The sequence below is a fragment of the Mchenga conophoros genome, linkage group LG19 (genome assembly GCF_057382185.1).
Source record: "Mchenga conophoros isolate Kocher_MC1m ecotype Shallow Benthic linkage group LG19, M_conophoros_male_GT1.1, whole genome shotgun sequence".
In the NCBI taxonomy this organism is placed as follows: domain Eukaryota; kingdom Metazoa; phylum Chordata; class Actinopteri; order Cichliformes; family Cichlidae; genus Mchenga; species Mchenga conophoros.
Window position 1 is genome coordinate 28,079,924 of NC_140544.1, and position 6,000 is coordinate 28,085,923.

The following is a 6,000-nucleotide window of genomic DNA, read 5'->3' on the forward strand; positions in this document are numbered from 1 at the left end:
GCTAGTGACAGCAGTGTCCTGGCAAAACCTCAGTTCTGCACCTGCTGACAGTGAGCATAGGGCAATGACATTATCTACAAAATTACATAGCCTTCCTATGGTGGCATTTTCGGCGTAATCAGACCGCAACTGTTGCCACTGCTCATGTGTAACATTATTTAGCAATTCCTCTAGCAGTGGCCTAACATCATTTGCAGGAGTGGAATGACTCCTGACATTGTCTGGATTGCTCCTAGCTGTGTTGTTGTCCATTTTGCTTCAATATCTATTTGTTTGCTGTTAATGTCTTCTCTCTGTTTGTTAAAGCGAGCGTTAGAAAAAACAGAGTTGCAGAGGGCTATTTATAGGTTTTTGTCTGTATGACGTCTTTGAAGCCCCGCCCACTTCAAGTGTGACGTCTTTGAAGCCTTTGATCTAAGCCCCGCCCACTTCGAGCAAAAAAAGAATGCGCTCGGAGAGTGTGGTTTGTTTGTCTCTCTCTCTCTCTCTCTCTCTCTCTCTCTCTCTCTCTCTCCCCCAAGCTTCATCACAGCCTCCCATAATAATAACTTTAGTAATGGTAGCAGTTAAAATATTGTCTGGTTTCATTTGGAACAACGATAGTTGTTTCGTTTATCGTTGATTGTTGATCTATTACAGTCGACCAGGTGACAACAATCACGTTGAAAAATCATTTATTTATAGTTGGCCGGAAACTAAAGCTGCTGTCACTTGGACTATTCCGTAGCACCCACCCGAGTAGTCGTCCTCGTCCCTGCACTGCACGTCGATCTCAGGTAAGAATGTATTTATTTAGTCATTGTTTGAATGCTGAATTTGGAAAAACAGTCAAGATTGCTTGATATTTATAGTCTATTAAAATGTATATTATAGTATATTTAAAATGTGGGGAAAATTTCTCAATAGAAATGTCTAAAATATCATAATTTGGTTCCCAAGTATAAATAACATTTAAAGCTATCTTGGACAGAAGGAAAAGAGTATGTATTTCTTAGAAAACGCGAAATCTGCGCAAACATACCATTTTCATGTCATAATGTTCTTTCTGTTATAAAGCTATATTAGCAAAGGTGCTGTAAAGTTGTTAGCAGTGTGTCAGCTTGGTGACCTGCCACAGAGTACCTTTGTGACGTCATTCGCTATGCTCCAGATCGGATGGGTGGTGCAGGACGCCCGACGACTCTCATCTATATACAATTCCCAGCAGCAGACAACTCCAACATTCTGTATTTAATATTTGAATATATATTTTTTAATTTTCTGTCTGTGTGCCAAGGTGAGCTATGCACCTGTTTATTGTTACCTGCTGTGTCTCATGTTAAGAAAACATGTATGGTCAAAATAAAAACACTAGCTTTTAGTGTACAGGATGGATGTGAATGTTAGTGAACAAAACAGGCCTGCTGTATATCAGATGATGTGTATATTCTTAATGTTTTTATGCTTACAAAACTCTACTCAAGTTTCTTTTAAAGTTTTTGCTTGCATTTCCTACACAAATGTCAAAATAATAAAAAATCTTTGTGCACTGATACATGGTCTCACATTTTTATCTATTCAGCTGCTGTGTGATGCACACCAGTGGTCCTCACTGCGCAATGTTAAAAGAAAGGCTTCATTTTTATCAGCTGGTTTTCACATAGGCCAAACATCTCTAAGGATATTTCTCCATTGTCTATAAATACATGTCAACAACATGTAGCAACAACTACTACTGATTCATACATGTCCATCACTTTGGATGAGTGCATGTTTTTTTGCACACTGTCATCCTGTGCACTGTTCCAGCATGATTAGACCTTAGCGATGAACCTTGTTGCCAAAAAGCAAAGCCAGTGGGAGCAACATCTTCCAGAGCTAAAGCTCCGTTCACCAGCACTACTGGTGAGCCTTGTCTATAACAATGCCATGTTTACATCACATACCAAATGTAGTCATTTTTTTTAAATGAACAGAATGATATATAGGATGTGATACTGATTACATAGTACTGATCCTCACCTGAGTACATTTTGTTTTATAATTTCCCTGAGGTCCAGAACATCTCCATCATAATGATCATATCTTGTTTGGGGATGCTGCCCTGCCACACAGTTTGTAGGCCTCAAAAACCTGTTGATCTCAGTACACCTGCAGATTCAAGGAGACATACTTTTACAGGTGACAGTATGTACTAAAGTATATGTAATTTAAACTTTTTTCATAACATTATGAAGTTGTGTGATATGCGAGTGAGAGATTATGACAAACATCCAGAAAAGTCTTGTGATCATGCAGTCATGTCTGAAACTTCTCCCACACCGAGTGCAAGACAGGGTGGAAAAACCCTTTAATTCATAGTGTTCTTGTTGCAGTGAAACGCTAAAAGATTTAAAACAAAAAATAAGGGCACATAAAGTGACACTGCTTGCTTTTTGCAAACTACTTTCACAAAAAGCCCATTATGGATTATGCTCAAGTACACTGTTGTGTAAAATTTACTTTAGTAAATTTACTTGTTTCATGCTTGGTCATGCAAGTTCTGTAAGTGAGTGAAAATAATTCCACAATTTTTTTTAGACATTTTTAGACACTCTAAGCTTTTTGAAAAAGAAAATGATCAAATTGTAACACAGAGTGTGGTCAGACTGCTTTTGTTACACACAAATACCTGTACACGTTTGTAAATCTTAGTTTACGCTAAGAGATCAGAGGAGAAGGGTGGAGTGCCCACTCCAGGTCAGGGATGAGTTCCTCCTCCAAGTGGAAGAGTTTAAGTATCTCAGGGTCTTGTTCACGAGTGATGGGAGAAGGGAGCAGGAGATCGACAGACAGATTGGTGCTCTCAATTTACTGGTCAATCTACGTCCCTACCCTCACCTGTGGTCACGAGCTGTGGGTAGTGACTGAAAGAACAAGACTGCAGATACAAATGGCTAATATGAGCTTCCTCAGAAGCGTGGATGGCCTCTCCCTTAGAGGGGAGGCCAAGTGGCTTCTTTCCACATGGAAAGAAACCACTTGAGGTGGTTCGGGCATCTGAGAAGAACACCTCCTGGGGTGAGGTGATCCGGGCATGTCCCACTGAGAGGAGGCCCCCGTGCCTTGGTGTTCCCCCAAACAAGCTGAAGGAGGTGGGTGGGGAGAGGGAGGTCTGGGCTTCTTTGCTTGGGCTGCTGCCCCCGTGATCCGCGATCCAGTAGAGTTGAGTATGTGGGTTCCGCCCATTAAAAACTTGCCAGATTTTCTAATACAATACCAAACAGCACATTCTGCTATTCACTCTTGCTTTGAGCTTTGATACCCAGGTGCTCCAGTCATGTTCCTGATTGATACAAGTTTGATTTACTGAATACTAGCTAAGCAATCTAAGCAATCTACAGAATCTACAAATTTCTTCCAGTCAGCGAATGCTGCATATAATTTTATTTTTTGCTTGTTGCAACGTGCATAAAATTAAAAGGTTAAAACTAATGAAACTAGTTTTGAATTTTTTTTTTCAGTTGATTCAATTTTATATCATGAAATATGCAGAAAAAATAGAATTGGGCTGAAAGGTCTAATGCTTCATAACGTATTCAGGTTGTGTATCATATTTTTTAAAAGTAACTAAGTAAGAAAGTAAGAAATTACTTACAAAAATAAGCAATCAGTAAAGTAATGGGATTAATTTCTTGGAGAAGTAATCAGTAATTAGTAAATAATTACTATTTTCAAGTAACTTGACCAACACAGGGTATTACCGTATGAAGTGGCAGATGTTAAAGAAACTGTTCGGCTACATGTCCAGTAGGTGGTGCAGACGACTGTCAGGATCCACTAATTCACCACAGTCAGAGTCTTTTGGATTACCTCTGCATCAGCTGAAGGAGTTAGTTTATTTAGTTTTTTGGTTATGTCATAGAATAAAAAGGCCCACATTTTGGAAGGATTTAAGCCCATAAATAAACAGCAGAAATATCCATGTATAGAAAACCTTTTTCTATTAGAAAAAATTCTAATAATGTATAGATACATATCAATACTCAATAACTCATTGTTCCACTTACAATAGCTGTAAGTGCAGCTTACCATGACTTGAGTGTTATCTCACACATCAACCACGGTAAAGCGTGTTATAGACAAGCCAGCCCACTGTGACCATTTCATGCTTTGCCTCTTTCAAAGTGTGAAATATACATGCATGCAAAAATTGCAGTAAGCTGTGGTTACAGCAGAGGGAGACATTTTATTTCAAGCCAAAGTGAAAAGAACCACAGGAAAGCATTTAAAAATGAAATTATTAACACATTTACAATTAAATATACATCAGCTGCCTAGCACTGCTCTGCTCACTACTGTGATATGGAGTTGCACACAAGTGTTTCTGTTTGCAACACTTTGCAAGATGTTGAAAGAGATGGAAGGAAAGATCTTACTGTGAACTAGCTCCGGCCTTGAGTTGAATTATTTCTTCAAGAAGTCACTTGGATGAGTGACGAAATGTTTCTCCCACACATAGGGTTTTAGATAGCACCTCCTCTCCTGACTTAGCTTGTTTTTGTTTGTTATTTTGGCCTGTGTTCACCAGGGAGTTAAGTTTTCAGTGGAGACAAATAAACCACCGTTCACTTAATAAATTGTTTTTTCTTCCCAAACCGTCACTTCCTTTTTAACCCTTATGCTACGTTCCTGTACCCCTAGACTGGGGCGTAACACATCTGAAATGAAAAGCCTGTAAACGTGTGTTCCAGCCTCCTGACTTTGCTGGCACTCGGTCTTCATACTCGACTCCAGATCTGGACTTGTGTTGAACTCGACTGAGGTGGTCTGATCAGACACAGCGCTGCTGTTTGCTGCAGCTGTCCAAAAATCACAGACAAAGTCAGGAATGTTTTTACCTCGTCTAGCTGCTCTGTGTGTGTGTGTGTGTGTGTGTGTGTGTGTGTGTACAGGTCACATGACAGCACAGCATTTTCTACCCACAGTTTGAACTGAGCAAGAAATAACAAATGTATTTATTCAACTTACAGACAATAAAGAAACAAACAGAAATCAGTGTAAAATTTAATAACTTTTATTGATGTTAACTTTTTTAAAAGTTATTAAAAAGAAAACCCCAACAGAAAAACCCCTCTGAGCAAGCACTTGGCGACAGTGGGGAAGAAAAACTCCCTTTTAAGAGGGAGAAACTTCCGGCAGAACCAGGCTCAGTGAGGGGACAGCCATCTGCCGCGACCGTTCCAAGGGGTTATCACAATTTTTTTCTACAATGCATCAACCTTGTTTTGTCTCCTGGTGAAACAAAACAGTCGGCCTATAGATGAGAAAAACCGACGTATGCAACTTGGCTTCTTCGAAAGTTTGGCTGCCTCTTCTATGAAAATTTTAACAATCGTATTGTCGACTGTTGGTTCATTTAATTCCATGTTTTGCAGAACTACTTCTGCCTCTTGCCACTGTTTACACAGGGCTTTGAAAATCACCTTCTCAAAGTTTTTGAACTTCCTTAAGGGGATTTGATCAATTTCATCCCTGATTTTAGCCCAGATTTTTTCGCTAAGCCTCTTGTAGATGGTTAAAACTCTTTCTGGACTTATGACTTTACCTGATTTTTTTATAACCCGCTTAACTAGTTCTTCCATACATGTTTCCACAAAAAATCGGTATTTTTCTTTGTTTTGAGACAATTCATCCTTTGCTACCAAAGGGTGTTTTTTGAATTGACTTTGCATGCTGGCTTCATGTTGAGCCGAGGATTTCTTTGGGGTTACATCATTTTCCAAAGAGGTTCCTGCTTTATCTACAGCCTGCGTGGTGTCACGGTTTTTCTTGTCTATTGGAGTTCTGGGCTCGTCAGATGTATCAATGATATTTGTGGCAACATTTTCTGCTGTGTTGTTCACGTTGACTGTTGTTTTCTGTTGTTCAGGAGCTGTCTGTGTCTCCTTTGAGGCCACTGTTGTTGTGATGTTTTCTGTGATGTTGATCAAATCCCTTGTTTTCTGTAGAATCACAGCCTTAATGTGATCTGCCAGCGAT